The sequence below is a fragment of the Leptodactylus fuscus genome, chromosome 3 (genome assembly GCF_031893055.1).
Source record: "Leptodactylus fuscus isolate aLepFus1 chromosome 3, aLepFus1.hap2, whole genome shotgun sequence".
In the NCBI taxonomy this organism is placed as follows: domain Eukaryota; kingdom Metazoa; phylum Chordata; class Amphibia; order Anura; family Leptodactylidae; genus Leptodactylus; species Leptodactylus fuscus.
Genome location: NC_134267.1, coordinates 95,511,901 through 95,535,269, shown reverse-complemented (window position 1 = coordinate 95,535,269; position 23,369 = coordinate 95,511,901). Strand labels below are relative to the sequence as shown.

Sequence of the window (23,369 nt, the reverse complement as noted above, 5' to 3'; positions counted from 1 at the left end):
AGCGGCAAACGCTAAAACACTGGTGTGGGGAGACGTCAGCAGGCGGTGCTGAAGCTCATCAGCTTGGGGGACAGACAGCACAGTGCCTCCGAGGTCAGGGATGCCATCCTGGCTGAGATGGCATTTTTTTTTCCCTGCTACACCTGGGGCCTGGCATTTTTACGCCTGTGATAATGGCTGGAACCTGGTAGCGGCTCTGGAGCTTGCCAGCCTCCAACACGTTCCATGTTTGGCCCACGTCTAACCTAGTGGTGCAAAGTTTTTTAAAAACATACCCAAATGTACCGAAGCTACTGTTGAAAATGCGGCGCTTGTGCGCCCAGTTTTGCAAGTGCACAGGAGTCGCTGCTAGCCTAAAAACACTCTAGCAAGGCCTACATCTGTCCAAACACAGGCTGTTGTCCGTCATTCACACACGCTGAAACCCTACAATACCATATCTTGAGCAGGGTGTGTGAGCTGCACAGACCTTTGATGGAGTTCCATCTACAAAACCCAAGGGTTCCTCAAAGTCAGCAACCAAAGTTTCTGCACCATGAGTTTCCAGGGGTGGCAGAGTTATGGCTAGGGGAAGAGGCATGGATAGGGATGATGTCTAGGGGCAAAAGCAGTGTGGATGTGGAGGCAAGCTAAGCAGGAAAAACTGGGGGTACAAGCTAAGGCATGGACTGGGGTGATGTCTAGGGGCAAAAGCAGTGTGGATGTGGAGGCAAGCTAAGCAGGAAAAACTGGGGGTACAAGCTAAGGCATGGACTGGGGTGATGTCTAGGGGCAAAAGCAGTGTGGATGTGGAGGCAAGCTAAGCAGGAAAAACTGGGGGTACAAGCTAAGGCATGGACTGGGGTGATGTCTAGGGGCAAAAGCAGTGTGGATGTGGAGGCAAGCTAAGCAGGAAAAACTGGGGGTACAAGCTAAGGCATGGACTGGGGTGATGTCTAGGGGCAAAAGCAGTGTGGATGTGGAGGCAAGCTAAGCAGGAAAAACTGGGGGTACAAGCTAAGGCATGGACTGGGGTGATGTCTAGGGGCAAAAGCAGTGTGGATGTGGAGGCAAGCAAAGCAGGGAAAATGGTGGCTAGAGGCAAAGGGATGTCCATAGGCAGCAAGGGCAAAGATGCAAAACTCTCCCGTTTCAAGAATTTTCCTGACTTGTTTCCCCACAAAACATTCCTGGGAGGAGGGCTGAAACACCACCCTCCTCCTCCTCCGCTGTTAGATTGACCCCAGCTACGAGCTGAAAACGCTGCAACACTGGTGTGGGGAGACGTCAGCAGGCTGGGCTGAAGCTCATCAGCTTGGGAGACGGACAGCACATTGCCTCTGAGGTCAGGGATGCCATCCTGGATGAGATGGCAATTTGTTTATCCCCGCTGCCCCTGGGGCCAGGTTTTTTAGCTTGTTGGAGGGCTCTGGAGCTTGCCAGCCTCCAACACGTTCCATGCCTGGCCCACATGTTCAATGTAGTGGTGCAATGATTTTTAAAAACATACCCCAAATTAGCTGAGCTAAGGGTGAAAGTGCGGCACTTGGACACCCACTTTCCCAAGTCTACAGTACCTGGAGCTAGCCGCAATACACTCCAGCAAGGCCTACATCTGCCTGAAGCACCTACTGTTGTGCGAGGTCACCACACGCTCTAACCCTAGATACCGTATGTTCAGCAGGGTGTGTGAGCAGCAGAGACCTTTGATGGAGTACCAGCTACAAAACCCAAGGGTTCCTCAGAGTCAGCTCCCTCACTTTCTGCACCATGAGTTTCCATGGGTGGCAGACTTATGGCTAGAGGCACAGGCATGGATAGGGGTGATGTGTAGGGGCAAAAGCAGTGTGGATGTGGAGGCAAGCTAAGCAGCAAAAACTGGGGGTACAAGCAGCTGGTGACATCATCACTGACAAGCACAGCTGTCTGTCAGCTGACAGGCTGACTTTCACCAAAATGAACAGACAATGGATAGACTCATCATATACATGTCAGTTACATGACAAATTTAGTGCAATTTGCAAGTCCAAGATGGTTTGGAGATCTGCGGAGAGGAATCTCACCACCTCTTGCGGGTGCCATCATTTGGAAGGCAAGCCCTGGGCTCAGTGGGTGAGAGCAAGCGCAGGATAATCGTCGTTTGGCCTGGCGGCCACTGCCTCTTCCACTGTTGACAGGGCTGGCGCTGCAGTCCAGACCAGGAGCCAGGACACCTCCACATCTGCCTCTGACACTTTGGGGAGTTCACCCTTATCCTCACCTTTTCCTGCCATTTCTCCTTTTGCCCGCGCCATCATGCGCCTCTTCCCAGCAACTCCCCATCTCCCAAGCCTTTCATTTCATGCTAAAGTACAGCGCAACCCACCCACATGCCCAAGGCTTCAACGGCCTCATCTCAAGAAATCTGGCCCAGGAGATGTTGGAATCCCGGCTGGGGGACACTCTGCCCTTTTTGGGCAGAGTGTCTACTGCGCCACCGCACTGTGCCGTCCACACCAGCACTTTCCCCCAAACATGAGGCGGTCCCTAAATTCAGCGCTTAGCCCTAAAGTTCCATGTGACCAGTTACGAATGGACAAGTGCATGCGGACAGGGACGCTAACTTTCAATTTGGGCACAGTGGTTGAATGTAGTTGAGGCGTGGACCGGGTCGCAAAATGTGGTGGCCTGACTTGTCTCCCCACACAACATTCCTGGGAGGAGGGCTGAAACACCACCCTCCTCCGCTGTTAAATTGACCCCAGCTACGAGCTGGAAACGCTGCAACACTGGTGTGGGAAGACGTCAGCGGGCCGTGCTGAAGCTCATCAGCTTGGGGGCCAGACAGCACACTGCCTACAAAGTGAGTCATGCCATCCTCGATGAGACGGCAATGTGGTTTTTGCCACTGCACCTGGGCCCAGGCATGTTGTCATGTGTGATAATGGCCGTAACCTGGGATTGGCTCTGTAGCTTGGCAGCCTGCAACATATTCCATGCCTGGGCCACGTTTTTAACTCATTGCTGCTAATCTTTTGAAAAAGGTACCCCAATGTTCCTGAGCTACTGGTGAAAGTGTGGTGCTTGTGCGGATAGTTTTTAAAGTGTATAGTTGCCGCTGCTAGCCTCTATGCACTCCTACAACGCCTGTACCTGCTGGAACAACGGCTGTTGTGCGACGTCTCCACACTGCTGGCACTAAACATATCATGTGTTGAGCAGAGTGTGTGAGCAGCACAGACCTTTGATGTAGTTCCAACTCCAAAACCCTCGGGTTCGTCAAAGTCAACTCCCTCAGTTGCTCAACCATGAGTGGCCATGGGTGGCAGACTTATGTGAAATCCCATCCCATCCATTGCACTGGACACGAAACATTAGCATGCGCTCAGCACAACTTCGGATATGGCAGATGCGTTAAGCAGGGTGCAGGGTACAACATAGACCAGGCCCGAGCACCAGGAACAGGTGTTAGAAATACTGCAGCATCTGCCATTTCCTTCCAATTTTGGGGTTTTGGACCCTCCACCGACTTGTCTGGACCTAAGTGGGGATCATGAGACACAGTTGCCATCAAGGCAAGCTGTGGTCATGTGCGGTTTGCAGTAAGGGGGCAGTGCGCAATTGGAAGAGGAGTTGGTGGATGACGAGGCCACCGACCCCACATGGACAGGGGTGATGTCTAGGGGCTAAAGCAGTGTAGATGTAGAGGGAAGCTAAATCAACAAAAAACCTGGGTAGAAGCAAAGGCATAAACTGGGGTGATGTTTAGGGGTGAAAGCAGAGTAGATGTGGAGGGAAGCTAAGCAGCAAAAACAGTGGGTAGAAGCAAAGGCATGCAAAACTCTACCCTGTTGGAAGACTTATTCCTAGGTCTGGAACACGTTAATGGCCCCCCTGGACAAATTACTGCCACTCAGGGGCCTAGTGTCACCAGGAGGGACAAGTATAGGCGCATGTTGTGGGAATACCTGGCTGACACCAGCTCTATCCTCTCCGATCCCTCTGTGCTCTACAGCCTAAACTTATTTTCTCATCTTTTTTTCTGAACTGCACATCTCTTGCCTGCTTCCTTTGGGATCTTAGAAATGGTGGTCCACTTCCACAGATGGTAACTTCAATAGACAGTGTAACGGGAGTAGCTGAGGGATCGCTGTCTTAACCACTTTTTGGCACAAAATTAACTTCCAAAGCCAAATATGGTGCAAGTATATGATGCAAGGACACCTACACACCTATCTCTGACACATTGGGGAGTTCACCCTCATGCGCCCTTTTGGCCTGCACCATCATGCGCCTCTTCCCAGCCACTCCACATTTCCCAAGCTTTTCATTGCAGGCAGAAGTACAATACAACCCACCCCCATGCCCAAGCCTGTAACAGCCTCATCGATAAACTGCTGGCCCTGGAGATGTTGGTGTTTGTTTATGCTTCTGGAGACCCAGGCCTTCCGTCAGCAGATGGCAGCTGGGGCACCTCCCTATGCTGGGCCTAGCCGTTACTACTTCTCTTGGTGTGCTGTCTCTGCCTTGCGCCTGCATGTGTCCCATAACATCAGTCAGGCCCAGAGCTCTGCGCTTTGCTGCAAGGTCCACTTGACCACCGACACATGGACAAGCGCCTGTGGTCAGGGATGCTGCAGTGCTTATCTTTAATGACAGGCAGGGTGAATGTGGTGGAGTCTGTTCCCCGGGTGCAAACTGGGGTGGCCTATCTCCTCTCCCAGGCCAAAATTCATGGCAGGAGTAGACTGAAACCCTACGAAGCTGCAACCTCCACCCCAGCTACTAGCGGAAAACACTGTAACACTGGCATGGGGAGATGTCAGCAGGCCGTGCTGAAACTGATCAGCTTGGGGGACAGACAGCACAGTGCCTCCGAGGTCAGGGATGCCATCCTGGCTGAGATGGCATTTTTTTTTCCCTGCTACACCTGGGGCCTGGCATTTTTGCGCCTGTGATAATGGCTGGAACCTGGTAGCAGATCTGGAGCTTGCCAGACTCAAACACGGTCCACGCATGGCCCACGTTTTCCAACTTGTTGGTGCCATGTTTCTTTGAAACCTACACCATTGTGCCTGATATACAGGTCAAAGTGGGGCCATTTTCGTAAGTGAGAACTAGCCTCTGCTAGGCAGAAAACATTCAGAGCACACTCCTCTCATCTTCGCACCGTTGGCTGGCGGAGGAAGACGAGGGGGTTGGAGTGGCATCTGATGTCCCTATCCCACACGAGGCTAGAGGGTGCACTTCAGTGCATCCCATTGCTTCACCACAAATGGTGTGAAGGGGAGTGGAAAATGGAGGAAATGGAGAGTGACCCTTACAGTTGGGGCCAGCAAAGGCATGCCAAGTAACACACTGGCACACATGGCTGACTTCATCTTGGGTTGCTTTTCAACACATATTTCACATCATGAAGAACAAATAATACTGGATTTTTTCAAGCCTCGAACCCCGGTCTAGGTCTAATGTCTGTTCCTTTCTTATATTAGGGGAGAGGGAAAAAAATTACTTCAGTGATACGTTTAGCGTACGTAGACTGACTATTAATGTGTATCCCACTTAGTGTTGTTAGGGTTACACACCGTCACAACCTGGCTAAAGCTTCTATAGCTGTTAATAAAGTCAACATAACTTTACGGTATCCAAAAAGACAGCTGGTACCGACAGAGAGCAAGACAAATGTCACCCAAAGCTGTGAGCTCTGAACACCCACAGTGACTTTGGCGTCATCATCATTATAAGGGTCCGGGTGGTAATAAATAACTTGGCAGTGTCTCAAACCCAAAAAGCTTATACAACTATATTTAGATTAAGATACACAAATGAAACTTTTCAGTAGCATGTCATGAGACAAGCTGATAAGCTCTTCCTTTGTGCAGTGCTATTTGAAAGTTAAACGCTGCCTTTATTTTAATTCTGGAGAAGGTGCAGACATTAGATTTAGAACATGTTGTCTTCATTGTCCAAATCCTCTATATAGGTAACGTGTTTTTCGGGCCGAGCTGTCTGGGAACGAGCTGGTGCAGCACTGACAACCTGGGTGAATATGGCAAGAGCCTGAGATGTAGGGTGAATGAATCCCCAAATTATTTGTGGAATTCCCAGTGAGACAATGGCACTGTATACCAGTAGCAAAAATTGTGGGTGCACGTAACCCCCATATATTCTTTGAATTCCCAGTCAGACAATGGCACTGTATACCAGTAGTAAAAATAGTGGGTGCACATAACCCCAATATATTCTTTGAATTCCCAGTCAGACAATGGCACTATATACCAGTAGTAAAAATTGTGGGTGCACATAACCCCCATATATTCTTTGAATTCCCAGTCAGACAATGGCACTGTATACCAGTATTAAAAATTGTGGGTGCACATAACCCCCATATATTCTTTGAATTCCCAGTCAGACAATGGCACTATATACCAGTAGTAAAAATTGTGGGTGCACATAACCCCCATATATTCTTTGAATTCCCAGTCAGACAATGGCACTGTATACCAGTATTAAAAATTGTGGGTGCACATAACCCCCATATATTCTTTGAATTCCCAGTCAGACAATAGCACTGTATACCAGTATTAAAAATTGTGGGTGCACATAACCCCCATATATTCTTTGAATTCCCAGTCAGACAATGGCACTGTATACCAGTATTAAAAATTGTGGGTGCACATAACCCCCATATATTCTTTGAATTCCCAGTCAGACAATGGCACTATATACCAGTAGTAAAAATTGTGGGTGCACATAACCCCCATATATTCTTTGAATTCCCAGTCAGACAATGGCACTGTATACCAGTATTAAAAATTGTGGGTGCACATAACCCCCATATATTCTTTGAATTCCCAGTCAGACAATGGCACTGTATACCAGTAGTAAAAATTGTGGGTGCACATAACCCCCATATATTCTTTGACTTCCCAGTCAGACAATGGCACTGTATACCAGTATTAAAAATTGTGGGTGCACATAACCCCCATATATTCTTTGAATTCCCAGTCAGACAATGGCACTGTATACCAGTAGTAAAAATTGTGGGTGCACGTAACCCCAATATATTCTTTGAATTCCCAGTCAGACAATGGCACTGTATACCAGTATTAAAAATTGTGGGTGCACATAACCCCCATATATTCTTTGAATTCCCAGTCAGACAATGGCACTGTATACCAGTAGTAAAAATTGTGGGTGCACATAACCCCCATATATTCTTTGAATTCCCAGTCAGACAATGGCACTGTATACCAGTAGTAAAAATTGTGGGTGCACATAACCCCCATATATTCTTTGAATTCCCAGTCAGACAATGGCACTATATACCAGTAGTAAAAATTGTGGGTGCACATAACCCCCATATATTCTTTGAATTCCCAGTCAGACAATGGCACTGTATACCAGTATTAAAAATTGTGGGTGCACATAACCCCCATATATTCTTTGAATTCCCAGTCAGACAATGGCACTATATACCAGTAGTAAAAATTGTGGGTGCACATAACCCCCATATATTCTTTGAATTCCCAGTCAGACAATGGCACTGTATACCAGTAGTAAAAATTGTGGGTGCACATAACCCCAATATATTCTTTGAATTCCCAGTCAGACAATGGCACTGTATACCAGTATTAAAAATTGTGGGTGCACATAACCCCCATATATTCTTTGAATTCCCAGTCAGACAATGGCACTATATACCAGTAGTAAAAATTGTGGGTGCACATAACCCCCATATATTCTTTGAATTCCCAGTCAGACAATGGCACTGTATACCAGTAGTAAAAATTGTGGGTGCACATAACCCCCATATATTCTTTGAATTCCCAGTCAGACAATGGCACTATATACCAGTAGTAAAAATTGTGGGTGCACATAACCCCAATATATTCTTTGAATTCCCAGTGAGACAATGGCACTGTATACCAGTAGTAAAAATTGTGGGTGCACATAACCCCAATATATTCTTTGAATTCCCAGTCAGACAATGGCACTGTATACCAGTATTAAAAATTGTGGGTGCACATAACCCCCATATATTCTTTGAATTCCCAGTCAGACAATGGCACTGTATACCAGTAGCAAAAATTGTGGGTGCACGTAACCCCCATATATTCTTTGAATTCCCAGTGAGACAATGGCACTGTATATCAGTAGTAAAAATAGTGGGTGCACATAACCCCAATATATTCTTTGAATTCCCAGTCAGACAATGGCACTATATACCAGTAGTAAAAATTGTGGGTGCACATAACCCCCATATATTCTTTGAATTCCCAGTCAGACAATGGCACTGTATACCAGTATTAAAAATTGTGGGTGCACATAACCCCCATATATTCTTTGAATTCCCAGTCAGACAATGGCACTGTATACCAGTAGTAAAAATTGTGGGTGCACATAACCCCCATATATTCTTTGAATTCCCAGTCAGACAATGGCACTATATACCAGTAGTAAAAATTGTGGGTGCACATAACCCCAATATATTCTTTGAATTCCCAGTGAGACAATGGCACTGTATACCAGTAGTAAAAATTGTGGGTGCACATAACCCCAATATATTCTTTGAATTCCCAGTCAGACAATGGCACTGTATACCAGTATTAAAAATTGTGGGTGCACATAACCCCCATATATTCTTTGAATTCCCAGTCAGACAATGGCACTGTATACCAGTAGTAAAAATTGTGGGTGCACATAACCCCAATATATTCTTTGAATTCCCAGTCAGACAATGGCACTGTATACCAGTATTAAAAATTGTGGGTGCACATAACCCCCATATATTCTTTGAATTCCCAGTCAGACAATGGCACTGTATACCAGTAGTAAAAATTGTGGGTGCACATAACCCCCATATATTCTTTGAATTCCCAGTCAGACAATGGCACTGTATACCAGTATTAAAAATTGTGGGTGCACATAACCCCCATATATTCTTTGAATTCCCAGTGAGACAATGGAACTGTATAGCAGTAGCAAAAATTGTGGGTGCACGTAACCCCCATATATTCTTTGAATTCCCAGTCAGACAATGGCACTATATACCAGTAGTAAAAATTGTGGGTGCACATAACCCCAATATATTCTTTGAATTCCCAGTCAGACAATGGCACTGTATACCAGTAGTAAAAATTGTGGGTGCACATAACCCCAATATATTCTTTGAATTCCCAGTCAGACAATGGCACTGTATACCAGTATTAAAAATTGTGGGTGCACATAACCCCCATATATTCTTTGAATTCCCAGTGAGACAATGGCACTGTATACCAGTAGTAAAAATAGTGGGTGCACATAACCCCAATATATTCTTTGAATTCCCAGTCAGACAATGGCACTATATACCAGTATTAAAAATTGTGGGTGCACATAACCCCCATATATTCTTTGAATTCCCAGTCAGACAATGGCACTGTATACCAGTAGTAAAAATTGTGGGTGCACATAACCCCCATATATTCTTTGAATTCCCAGTCAGACAATGGCACTATATACCAGTAGTAAAAATTGTGGGTGCACATAACCCCAATATATTCTTTGAATTCCCAGTGAGACAATGGCACTGTATACCAGTAGTAAAAATTGTGGGTGCACATAACCCCAATATATTCTTTGAATTCCCAGTCAGACAATGGCACTGTATACCAGTATTAAAAATTGTGGGTGCACATAACCCCCATATATTCTTTGAATTCCCAGTCAGACAATGGCACTGTATACCAGTAGTAAAAATTGTGGGTGCACATAACCCCAATATATTCTTTGAATTCCCAGTCAGACAATGGCACTGTATACCAGTATTAAAAATTGTGGGTGCACATAACCCCCATATATTCTTTGAATTCCCAGTCAGACAATGGCACTGTATACCAGTAGTAAAAATTGTGGGTGCACATAACCCCCATATATTCTTTGAATTCCCAGTCAGACAATGGCACTGTATACCAGTATTAAAAATTGTGGGTGCACATAACCCCCATATATTCTTTGAATTCCCAGTGAGACAATGGAACTGTATAGCAGTAGCAAAAATTGTGGGTGCACGTAACCCCCATATATTCTTTGAATTCCCAGTCAGACAATGGCACTATATACCAGTAGTAAAAATTGTGGGTGCACATAACCCCAATATATTCTTTGAATTCCCAGTCAGACAATGGCACTGTATACCAGTAGTAAAAATTGTGGGTGCACATAACCCCCATATATTCTTTGAATTCCCAGTCAGACAATGGCACTATATACCAGTAGTAAAAATTGTGGGTGCACATAACCCCCATATATTCTTTGAATTCCCAGTCAGACAATGGCACTGTATACCAGTATTAAAAATTGTGGGTGCACATAACCCCCATATATTCTTTGAATTCCCAGTCAGACAATGGCACTGTATACCAGTAGTAAAAATTGTGGGTGCACATAACCCCCATATATTCTTTGAATTCCCAGTCAGACAATGGCACTGTATACCAGTATTAAAAATTGTGGGTGCACATAACCCCCATATATTCTTTGAATTCCCAGTCAGACAATGGCACTGTATACCAGTAGTAAAAATTGTGGGTGCACATAACCCCCATATATTCTTTGAATTCCCAGTCAGACAATGGCACTGTATACCAGTAGTAAAAATTGTGGGTGCACATAACCCCCATATATTCTTTGAATTCCCAGTCAGACAATGGCACTATATACCAGTAGTAAAAATTGTGGGTGCACATAACCCCCATATATTCTTTGAATTCCCAGTCAGACAATGGCACTGTATACCAGTAGTAAAAATTGTGGGTGCACATAACCCCAATATATTCTTTGAATTCCCAGTCCGACAATGGCACTGTATACCAGTATTAAAAATTGTGGGTGCACATAACCCCCATATATTCTTTGAATTCCCAGTGAGACAATGGAACTGTATAGCAGTAGCAAAAATTGTGGGTGCACGTAACCCCCATATATTCTTTGAATTCCCAGTCAGACAATGGCACTATATACCAGTAGTAAAAATTGTGGGTGCACATAACCCCAATATATTCTTTGAATTCCCAGTGAAACAATGGCACTGTATACCAGTAGTAAAAATTGTGGGTGCACATAACCCCAATATATTCTTTGAATTCCCAGTCAGACAATGGCACTGTATACCAGTATTAAAAATTGTGGGTGCACATAACCCCCATATATTCTTTGAATTCCCAGTGAGACAATGGCACTGTATAGCAGTAGCAAAAATTGTGGGTGCACGTCACCCCAATATATTCTTTGAATTCCCAGTCAGACAATGGCACTATATACCAGTAGCAAAAATTGTGGGTGTATATAGCCCCAATTCTATTGCTAGGGGACTTGCAGGGTATTTCTGAGGTGAAGGTGGGGGGGCACACCATTGGAACGGGGATTTGGGGTGTATATATGGGGTATACGGGAATACACTGTCAGTGTGTTCCATTCAGGATCCTGGGAAAGCTGGGTTGCGGCGATTGAGCCCGTCAGTGCCACGTTACACTGACAAGCTTCTCCCTGGAATTGAAGTTATATGTAAGCCCAATATATTCTTTGAATTCCCAGTGAGACAATGGCACTATATGGCAGTAGCAAAAATAGTGGGTGTATATAGCCCCAATCCTATTGCTAGGGGACTTGCAGGGTATTTCTGGGGTGAAGGTGGGGGGGCACACCGTTGGAACGGGTATCGGGGGTATATATCGGGTATACGGGAATACACTGACAGTGTATTCCATTCAGGATCCTGGGAAAGCTGGGTTGCGGCGATTGAGCCCGTTAGTGCCACGTTACACTGACAAGCTTCTCCCTGGAATTTAGCTCTTACAAGAGCTGTTGGTTGTCTTCTCCTTCCTATCTAGCCTGTCCCTGCCTACCCAGAATCTAACCCCTAGCTAGCTGGACGGAAACCTCCGTCCCCGGTGAATTGCAAGCTCAGAATGACGCGAACCTGGGCGGCGCTGTTCTTTTAAATTAGAGGTCACATGTTTTCAGCAGCCAATGGGTTTTGCCTACTTTTTTCAACGTCACCGGTGTCGTAGTTCCTGTCCCACCTACCCTGCGCTGTTATTGGAGCAAAAAAGGCGCCAGGGAAGGTGGGAGGGGAATCGAGTAATGGCGCACTTTACCACGCGGTGTTCGATTCGATTCGAACATGCCGAACAGCCTAATATCCGATCGAACATGAGTTCGATAGAACACTGTTCGCTCATCTCTAGTGCTGTTCACAATATACCAATACAGGTTACTGTGATTGTTATATTCCTCTGTGAGAATTTTTTAGTATGACTGTTCTATATTACATGTCTATAGCATGGTTTTAATGCATATCTATTAAATGTTATGTTTTATTTGCATCAGTGCTTTCTCTTTACATTTATTTGTTGCCATCACTTAGGAGGCCCTAAGAGGACAGGGACCTGTGCTAAAGACCAGGGAAGGTGAGTAACACTGTTAGTTATGTTTACTTTCCTCCTTGGGCTTCTGTCTCTGGGGTCCAAATATTCTTAACAAGAATAGGGTAGGATTTGTATGTATTTGATTTTTTTTCTTCATTTTATTACCATTGGGGCCACTTAGAAAGCGCAGTATAGTACATTGTAGCTACTAAAGAACCTTTTTTAGTTAGGTGAGGAGTAGGAACATGTAAAAGCAACACTACTGGTCCTAGAATGTCTTAGTAGGTTTATAATTAGAGATGAGCGAGTACTGTTCGGATTAGCCGATCCGAACAGCACGCACCATAGAAATGAATGGAAGCACCTGGTACTTCCGCTTTGACGCCGGCCGGCCGCTTAACCCCCCGCGTGCCGGCTACGTCCATTCATTTCTATGCGAGCGTGCTGTTCGGATCGGCTGATCCGGACAGTACTCGCTCATCTCTATTTTATAATCTCAAAAAACAGGGCAGAGCAATGGTAATGTGAACAGAAACAATCGCTATGAATAAACTGCTTCTTGTAGGCCAGGTGGTGCTCACTGAGTGAACAGTCATGCAAAAATTCAAGATATAAAAAGTTGAAAAAGGGAACTCCCCATAGCGGTTCTTAAAAAAACACAGTTCTTTATTCCATTTCTTTTAAAATTGTCTGCACATCACAGGAAGAATGGTAGCATTTGTCAGCAAAACAAGCAACATCCGTTTCGTGCATGTTGCAATTCTTCAGGTAACAAGCCTAGGAAAGCCAACCTCGTATAGGCGGATGAAAAACTATATTTTTTATAAAAACCTATTTTTATTTGCATGCGGAGAGTAGTTGGTGCATTTCTGTAATTGTAGCGTGGTTGTTTAACACCTGAACTTGTAAATACAGACATGTGGTATATGTGAACTCTTCACTTCTTACAGTTTTTTGGAAAGTACATTTTATTTACAGAAAGATTTTACTTGATCATTCACTTGAGCTGCAAATTTGAAGTTTTGTGCATTTTTTTTCTTGTAATCTCTGTTTGCTTCAAAGTTGAATGGAGGTGGTTGTATATAATTATTAGTTGTGTTTTTATAAATCATATGCTGTGCACTCTCGAAAAATGTAGATTTTCATAGCATAGTTACAGTTTGAGGTGTGAGGTATATATTTTTCTTTTCAAATATCTTTTTATTAAATTTTGTACAGTAAGTAGATGGAACAAACAAGTTAGAAAAGAACACGTGGTAATGATGTTCACAATAAGATCATGAAGATCGAAGAATAATATTATATTGAATGAAGAAATACAAACAGAAATTCAAACATTAAGGCAATGTAAACCAACAGTTTGTATCTAATCGTCCTTGTGTCAAGGGCTCAGTCAAAAAGATAGTTGTATTAAATGAAGAGGCTTAAATTTATATAATATCATGTTCATTATGAGTGATCTACCCATAGGTGTCTCCATGTTTCTTTTCCTATAAAGAAATACCAAAGTGCCCAGATGGATTTGTATTTGTGGTAGGAGTGAAGCTCAATGTGTGAGAGCTCTTCCATAAAACCTGGGAAAAGTAGATGTAAAATCTGGGGAGGTGAGTCAAAGGAAGCCCTTTTGGGGAGCATAGGTCAGAGGTTTAGAAATACTATAGATAGGAAAAGGGGAACTATGTGGCCAGAAATAAGACTGACGATTTTCTCACAGTCCCAGATACAGTATGTAAGTAATAGAGATGAGCGAACAGTAAAATGTTCGCGTTTCGATATTCATTTCGAGTAGCCCCTCAATATTCGACTACTCGAATCAAATATTGAACCCTATTATAGTCTATGGGGGGGAAATGCTCGTTTCAGGGGTAGGCAACATTCGATCAAATTATACTTACCAAGTCCACGAGTGAGGGTCGGCCTGGATCCTCCGAGCAGTCTTCTCCTTGCAGCGTCCCTGCGGCATCTTCTGGCTCTGAATTCACTCTGCCAGGCATCGGTCCTGGGCAGAGCCGACTGCGCATACCCGCACTACAAGCGGACATGCGCAGTCGGCTCTGCCCAGGCTCGATGCCTGGCAGAGTGAATGAAGGGCCAGAAGACGCCGCGGGGAAGCTGCACGGAGAAGACTTCTAAAGGTAGGAGAAGAACCAGCATTGATTGGCCGACTGTATAGCATTCGGCCAATCAATGCTGGTTCTGCATCGAACTTTTCCATTCGAATAGCGAGTGGTACTCAATTGAGTACGAGTATTTCAAATACCGTAGTATTCGATCGAATACCTACTCGATCGAGTACTACTCGCTCATCTCTAATAAGTAAGTACTAGAATATTTTTGACATGACCAGCACAGGTGGGAGGCATCAGAAGAGTATTTGTGCTCCAAGGTTGGTGTCCTGCATTACCTCTTAGTGAATTTGTTTCTGAATTCTTGGATTTCAACACATCTGGAAGTGTCTATAGAGAGTTTAAGAATAGGTTTTATGCCATCTGGAGATAAAGAAATCTACAGTTCCTACTCCCACACCTTGCAACTGGTAAGTGTATCAAAAATACAGAATTTTCTTAGGTGGGAGACTATAAAGAAACAGCTTTTCCAGCCAAGTTATTGATTGTAGAGTGGACTATGATGAGATATGTATTTTTAACACATTAGTGGATGATTGTGAAATATTGCTGGGCTTCTGTTTTAGCATTTTTGAGTCTACAAGCTCTTGCTGATGTTGAAGTTTATGGCATAATATAAATTTGGTACTACAGCTATTATTTCACATGTGTTTTGTTTGTAAATATAATGTTGAAAATGAGTCTTGTGCACTTATCTCTTTTTATTAACTTTTCTAAATATATATATATATATATATATATATATATATATATATATATATTTGTTTGTTACATGAAAGTTACATGACATAGCTGTGAATAACCTACTGAGATATTAGGGTGGGTTCACATCTGTGCCAGAGTCTCAACAGTGACCATTAAAAATCACCTGACAAAAAAGTAAGACAAATCCAACAGTTTCAGTAGATGGTTCCATTTTTTGGTAAATGGGCTCCATTGGTCACCGTTGGAGCCTGCTTTTTTAGAGGTCTGTGTCTGAAGTTCTGGTCCTCCAATGCACACATTGGCACAAATGTGAACATAGCATAATCCTCAAGTTTTCTGATTTCAAGAAATATATTGGGTTTAGAGGTGCATTTCCTTTTAAAGTATCCCTATATTTTATAGGTTAATACTTGATATTTCAATAATTTAACTGTGAATGGGGGCTATTTAGATGACCGATATATTAATGGTCTGTTGCAAAAGACAACCAAAATATAGGTCACGCTCTGTTTTTGTTCATTGTCATGGAACCTTCCACACAGCAATGTATGAAAATGGGTGCTCCTCGGCGCCAAAATGGATGTGAAAAATGGAACAAAGGGTTACAGTAAAAGGATATATGTATATTTGTATATATACTGTATAGTATATATTTGTCCTTGCAGAGTTAGGAGAGAACTGCCCAGACACTTAAAGTTAATGGATGGTATGGATCTGATTATCCATGTTTAATAAATGTTTTACTAAAGAAAAAAAACTGTATTAGGAGTATACTATTTCTCCTCCAGCATATTGGTTATGGTTACCAAAACAGTAAGCATGTCATCTATGTAAATTAGAAGAGTACTATGCTCGTATACAGTCAAATGTCTATGAAATCAAACAGGAATATAAGAACATAAGTTCAAATTCTTGACTTCTGTCTTTCGTCTGTTCTTTACCTTATTTGCTAAGCTTTTGTGTATGTAATTATACAGGTTTATGAATATCTGATAGAACACATTCCAATGGAAAGTTAATAGGGCATAATATATATTACAAATGCAGACATTACATTTTCTGAAATTCCCCTGCTTTCAATATGCAAATGATACTTAATGGCCTTTTCACATGTTTGTTTTTCCCCAGTTTGTTTTATTTTAACTGAGAAGAACTCTGGCTAATTTGATTTTCAAATTTGTGATGGAAACACTATTAATTGGAATGGAGCTAATGACCTCATTTACATTAGAGGATTTACTAAGAACAAACTTTACACACATCTGACTTGTGTGCGTGCATAAATTCAGCTACCAAAACTCCCTAACTCTCACAGGTTGATATGAATAGTTGTGCCATCCTAGATAGTAGATAGTAGATATATGGAATAATACTAGTAGAGTACATGCAGTATATAGCTTTCATATTTAAATTAGTTTATATTTCATGTATATGTGTGTAATGACACAGATTTTATAACGCTCTGAATACTAAGTAAAGAATAGTTTCTTTAATCTGACATCTTGTAGTCCAGCAACTTTGACTATCTAGCTTTTGTTTCCAGCACACAACTGCCTAATAAGCTACAGCCTCAAAAGGCGAGAATCGAAATACTGAGGGCTAAAGACGAAAGATGCCGTGGAATAAAAAAAAAACATAATGAAATTATGTATTAGATATTGTTCATAATGAAATTGTGAATTAGATATTGTTGGCAGTATTGTATCTTCTATGTGTAGACTCAGCTCCTAACTTGTACTTTGTGTTATTTTCCTATATCTATTGCCCTACATACAACATGTTAAACAGGACCTTTCAAGTCCCCTGACAATGGTAGAATTATATATTCAGCACACTGTACGCTCTGCAGGTATGCACTCCCTTGCCAGAGATATTTTTGCTGTTAGTTTCAGCACCAATATACCTCCATTGTCAAAAGGGCTTAAGGAATGCCCTGTCGGGGAAGGGGGAGGGGGGGGGGGTCCTCACAGTCCAACCGATTTCTGATGACATGAAAGGTCCTCTTTAAATAATCCATTATATTTGCTGAACTGAGACCTGTTGGGTCCATTGCATGCAGGTTAAATATAAACTCTTGCTACAGTTTCTTATTTTATTGTTACATTAATTTCTACTTATATTCGTTTCCACAAACTTTGCACAGAACAGGCGATCATAGGAAACTTTGTAATATTTGTTATCAGAGAGAAATGGCTCCTTCTGCTCTTATCAGGTTGTTTCTCTTTCATAAAAAAGTAGGTTCACTCCAAAAATTCTGCTCTCTCTGTCCTGAGACAAACTACAGGTCACATGACTACCGAAGTCTACAGAAGTCTATAGTGAGAAGATGGGGGAGGAGTGAGTAGAAAGTGCAAGAGATAAGAGAAGAAAGGTAGGCTTAAAGGGGCTCTATCAGAAAAATCATCCTGATAGAGCCCCACATATGCGTGAATAGCCTTTAAAAAGTTATGTTAAACTACCCCCCCATTTTAAAATAATAACCTAAAAAAGAATGTGCTCTACTTACCGAACTTGCACGCTGGGCGGGCATTCAGGGTGTGTCTTCATCTTCATCCCCGCCTCTTCTTCCTCCGATGTCCTCCGGTCCCGTCCTCCTCCGACGCTCGCGAACGGACTTTGAAAAAAAAAAAAATGACCTGGGCGCATGCGCAGTAGCATGCGGCTTCTACTACGGCTACTGCGCATGCACCCAGGTCATTTTTTTATAGCAGTGTCCGCTCGCGAGCGCCGGAGGAGGACAGGACCGGAGGACATCGGAGGAAGAAGAGGCGTGGATGAAGATGAAGACACACCCTGAATGCCCGCTCAGCGTGCACGATCCGTAAGTAGAGCACATTCTTTTTTAGGTTATTATTTTAAAACTGGGGGGTAGTTTAATATAACTTTTACGGTGCCTGAATAGCCTTTATAAAGGCTATTCACGCATATGTGGGGCTCTATCAGCATGATTTTGCTGATAGAGCCCCTTTAATCTGAGGCTGGTGCTAAATAGGAACTTTATATTACAACTATATAGCTTTATTCACAATACTTATCTACTGTAAGACCATAGCCTCTGTGTAACCTTTAAAGTGTATTGTGATGCTTATTTGTAATATATATGCATGTAATAGTGTAATGTATCAATTGAGGAACTCTTACAAATTTTAGCAAACAGCGAAGCCATGTGCATATATAGCCATGGGGTATAGTGGAAAAGAGAACCCCTATGCATGTAAATATGTTCTCTTCTAAAAGCATTTCTTTTTGCACAATAATGAGACTGATGTAAAGTAACTGCTACAATTGTGCCTCAACTTACCAATAGGATACTGTATAAGCCCATGGCATTAAATGTGCAAAAAAACAAAACAAAAAAAAAAACAGCCACCAAAAATAATCCCCTTATGGGAGCAGATGTTAAATCAAAGTGGTTTGGGTTTTTTGATGTCAACAATCAGGTACCAACAGTGTGGTATATTGGATTTTGACTGACTAGGCTGCAGTAAATGTCTGGCTGAGTGGTGGCATGGGATAATATAATGGACCAGACCTCAAGACATGTCACGTCTCGCTGAATGGTGGCAGTAGTGGCAGCAAGAGTGGCAGGCAATAAACTATGGATTAATATGATGGATGAGGCTGCAGGATATGCCTGCTGAGTGGTGGCTGTGGTGGTAGTTGTGACACCATGAGTGACAGTAAATTTTCCCCCTTAAATAACAGACATTATTTCAGATTAGTTTAGGCCGCAAGACTATTTATTTGGTCATCAACAAAACAACTCTGTCACACCATTTATTGGATTTTCAAAAAAGAAAACCCTCACACAATGGAGAGATTTCAGAGTAATGAAAGCAGAACCAGTGTTTTTCTGTTAGCACTGTAGTTTGTATGTATTTAATGAAAATAAATTAAAACCTTACTAAAAAAAAAGTTAAGAAAAGATCTATCACAGGACTGAGTTTGTCAGTAGAAACTATGTTGAAGAATCTGTGAACTGTTCTATTACAATACAGACTTAGACAAAATAAGATTATTGACAATAAAAAGGTTAACTGTACTTTTTCTGTATTAGTACACGGCACAGATATTTTCCCTCACTAATATCTATGATTTTTAAAACTGATCTGCCTATAATTGATTTAATCTGACTAAACTGTTTTCTGATTCTCCTACTCCTAGCTGTATTGCAAGCTTTGCAGCATTCAGTGCTCTGTATGATACAGTAATGAATAACACGTCCATCCCCTACTTCCACCCTCACTGATAAGCGTCATGTTCCAGCCCACACAGCCTTATATACTGTATAAGACATAACCACTGTAGGTATCCATCTACCACTGACTATTGGCTGAGAGGCTTTCAGATGGCAACAAAACATTACAGTGACTCACAAGATACATGCTTCTGTATTTTTACTGTATGATACATGTGGCGGTGGTGGACATTTTAGTTCATCCAGAACAGATCTTCAATTATCTAGTTTGTTTTAAAAAATGACCGACCCTGCCCACAGACACGCCCCGCCCTCAGGCCTGCCCAGGGCCCACTCCACCCCCGTCCACAAGAAGTGGGTAGTAGATCTTTTACCCTGGTCAGTTTATAAAGTAGCTCACATGCTGAAAAAGTGTGAGCACCCCTGGCCTATAGTGACTCCAGACAATCTATTTGTTAGGACCTTTAAAGGGACTGTCTCAGCACAAGCAGCCCATCAGTACAAGAGTCCACATGACTGAATGGACAATAAAATACATAGACATCCCAAGACCCTAAAATCCAGAACAGCTCTACTGCTGCCAAATAGGGCAATGGACAAGAGTTATTCTGTCTAGACAGTCTCTTAGCATTCTATTTATATGTGAATAATTTTATGATCAATTTTTTTAGATCACATGACTGCACTGGAAACTACTCGATAGTGAGACATGATGAATTATAACCATGGTGATATATTTTGTCTCAATACAATATATAATTTGGAATTGAAGCATAACTGTGATTATGAAATACACAATGTACTGTGGTATACCCATCAGTCACTAATGGCTTACAATAAAATAGAAAAAAGACAAGAAAGAAAACATTTAATCAATTGAGAGATAAGTATATTTGTGTTGTTAAATTGTTCACAGCTGTTCCTCATTTAAGTCATAAGGAAAACGTTCAGACACTTTGTCTTCACTTGATGAATTTTGTATTCAAATGTCTAAACATCTTAAGTATGAATTGAATGCTAGTATCATGTTCACTAATATCACTGACATAAGCTTTTATTATAAGGTTTATGCATCTGTATTCTATAAATGTGTCTACGTCTTTTTCTAGTTACAGCACTGTTCTTATTCATGGATTGATTCTGTTATTTCATCACAGCCCCATTGACTTTAACACAGTTGAACTGTCACATCACAGCACATTGCTGTATATCTCTTTATATTATCGTCCTATATAATAAATGTAGAATGTGTGGCTAATAGAGGTGAGCGAGTAGTATTCGATCGCGTAGGTATTCGAATGAATAGTACGGTATTCGAAATACTCGTACTCATTTGAATAATATCGCTATTCGCAGTAAAGATTCGATTCAGAACCAGCGTTGGTTTGTCGAATGCTATACACTGTATAGCATTTGGCAAATAAACACTGGTTCTGCAGCAGGCTCGTCCTTGCTAGTTGGGAGAGCTGGCAGCATGCTGTTACGAGGGAGCTTACTTTTTCTCATAGGAATGCATTGACCAGCGTTGATTGGCCAGTGTACAGCATTCGGCCAGTCAATGCTGGTTCTCCCAGAGGCTCGTCTGTGAGGAGGCGGAGTCTAAGATCTGACCACAGCGGTCTCCATTCTTTCAGTTTCAAATTCTCTTTTCTTTCAGTTGTGGCTTGAACGGGCAGTGCTCCATATCACTACGGAGATGAAAATAACAGTACCCAATCCCTGCCCTGAATTTACAGGAACAGTTGTACCTCCCATAGAGGAGAAATGGTGTTATGGAAACAGCATAGAACTACTGAGCTACACTGTATTTGCAACTTAACAGTTACACAAACAGCATAGCTAGTTTCTATATCTTCCACCTCTATAGGAGTTACCGAAACAGAGTAGGGTAGAACTGTTATCACAGTAAAGGAGTAGATCCAACCTCCCATAGGAATTAAAACATAACTTTTATTATTGGCCAATAAAAGTTATGTTATAATTCCTATGGGAGGTTGGATCTGCTCCTTTACTGTGATAATAATTATTATAGGAATTTCCGATTTTTGAAATTACAGAGAGTTTAGGGTAGAACTGTTCTAGCGTTTTCATAACCCAGGAATTTCTCATAAAATCAATTCAATCCAAAACGGCATCCAGCTATCAAAACCCTTGAAAAGCTACAATTTACAACACAACCACTGAAGTGTTGCACTTAAATACAGAAAAATAGAGGATAACACTATGTAATACAAACATTAAAAAACAATACTAAGCTTATGTCATGATACAAATATCTAGACCTGTCCAGTCAAATGGGATAGCTGGAGAACATATCTGTATGTTACCTGTCTCTGCCTGCCCCCCTCTAAAGAGACCCTACTGACACATGATTAGGTACAAGCACAGTCTTGAGAAGGCAGATTGCAATATTACATCACTGTATGACGTATGGTAGTAATCCAGACTCTGTTACCATGCTACTACTGCATTTATTCTTTTAACCATTAGTATAATTGTAGTGACGATAAAGATTTCAGCAGAACAAGCCTTGTCTGCCCCTGACATTCTTTACAAAGTGCCCATCCACCGAGAAAGTGTCATCCTAACTTTTACATATAAACTTACTAAAGTTTCATATTTTATAAATTTACAGACACATCCCTCAGAGAGGAAAGATTGATAGTTGATATTCATAAGATTGTGTTTTACATGCTTGACTGGTTTCACGTTTAATGGAATTCCCAGTATTTCATAAATGCAATTTTGAATTATAACCACAGGATTCTAACAATTGTATAGAGACCAAGAAGTCATTCTTGCATACAATGATTTACTGTGATAGTTGTGATTAATCTACAGTATAATTAAGAAACAAAATCTAGTTTCAGCTGAAAAACATACTGCAAATCTTTCACTTTAACTTACATTTAAACCTCTTACCTGTATCTAGTATAGCTATAGTTTGAAAGAGTTAGATGGCATCTTTATCGTGAAAAGTAAAGATGGGTGAACTGCTTCTTAATGAACTGGGTTTGTTCCAAATACTCCAAATTGTTTGGTTGATAACAAAGCTGAAAAAAGGCGATTTATCTCGGAAGAACAAAATGGCTGCTACTATGAGAAAATGGCCACCACCACATGTTTGACCAGGAAATACAGAGTATACATATACACTCACCGGCCACTTTATTAGGTACACCATGCTAGTAACGGGTTGGACCCCCTTTTGCCTTCAGAACTGCCTCAATTCTTCGTGGCATAGATTCAACAAGGTGCTGGAAGCATTCCTCAGAGATTTTGGTCCATATTGACATGATGGCATCACACAGTTGCCGCAGATTTGTCGGCTGCACATCCATGATGCGAATCTCCCGTTCCACCACATCCCAAAGATGCTCTATTGGATTGAGATCTGGTGACTGTGGAGGCCATTGGAGTACAGTGAACTCATTGTCATGTTCAAGAAACCAGTCTGAGATGATTCCAGCTTTATGACATGGCGCATTATCCTGCTGAAAGTAGCCATCAGATGTTGGGTACATTGTGGTCATAAAGGGATGGACATGGTCAGCAACAATACTCAGGTAGGCTTTGGCGTTACAACGATGCTCAATTGGTACCAAGGGGCCCAAAGAGTTCCAAGAAAATATTCCCCACACCATGACACCACCACCACCAGCCTGAACCGTTGATACAAGGCAGGATGGATCCATGCTTTCATGTTGTTGACGCCAAATTCTGACCCTACCATCCGAATGTCGCAGCAGAAATCGAGACTCATCAGACCAGGCAACGTTTTTCCAATCTTCAATTGTCCAATTTCGATGAGCTTGTGCAAATTGTAGCCTCAGTTTCCTGTTCTTAGCTGAAAGGAGTGGCACCCGGTGTGGTCTTCTGCTGCTGTAGCCCATCTGCCTCAAAGTTCGACGTACTGTGCGTTCAGAGATGCTCTTCTGGCTACCTTGGTTGTAACGGGTGGCTATTTGAGTC

The 23,369-nt window shown here is 42.3% G+C and overlaps 1 protein-coding gene across 8 annotated transcripts in view; it reads right to left on the bottom strand.

Moving 5' to 3' along the window:
* Positions 1-23,369, bottom strand: part of LAMA2 (laminin subunit alpha 2) — a 593,715-nt gene that overhangs the window by 528,300 nt on the left and 42,046 nt on the right. The gene's annotated exons all lie outside the window — the stretch shown is intronic.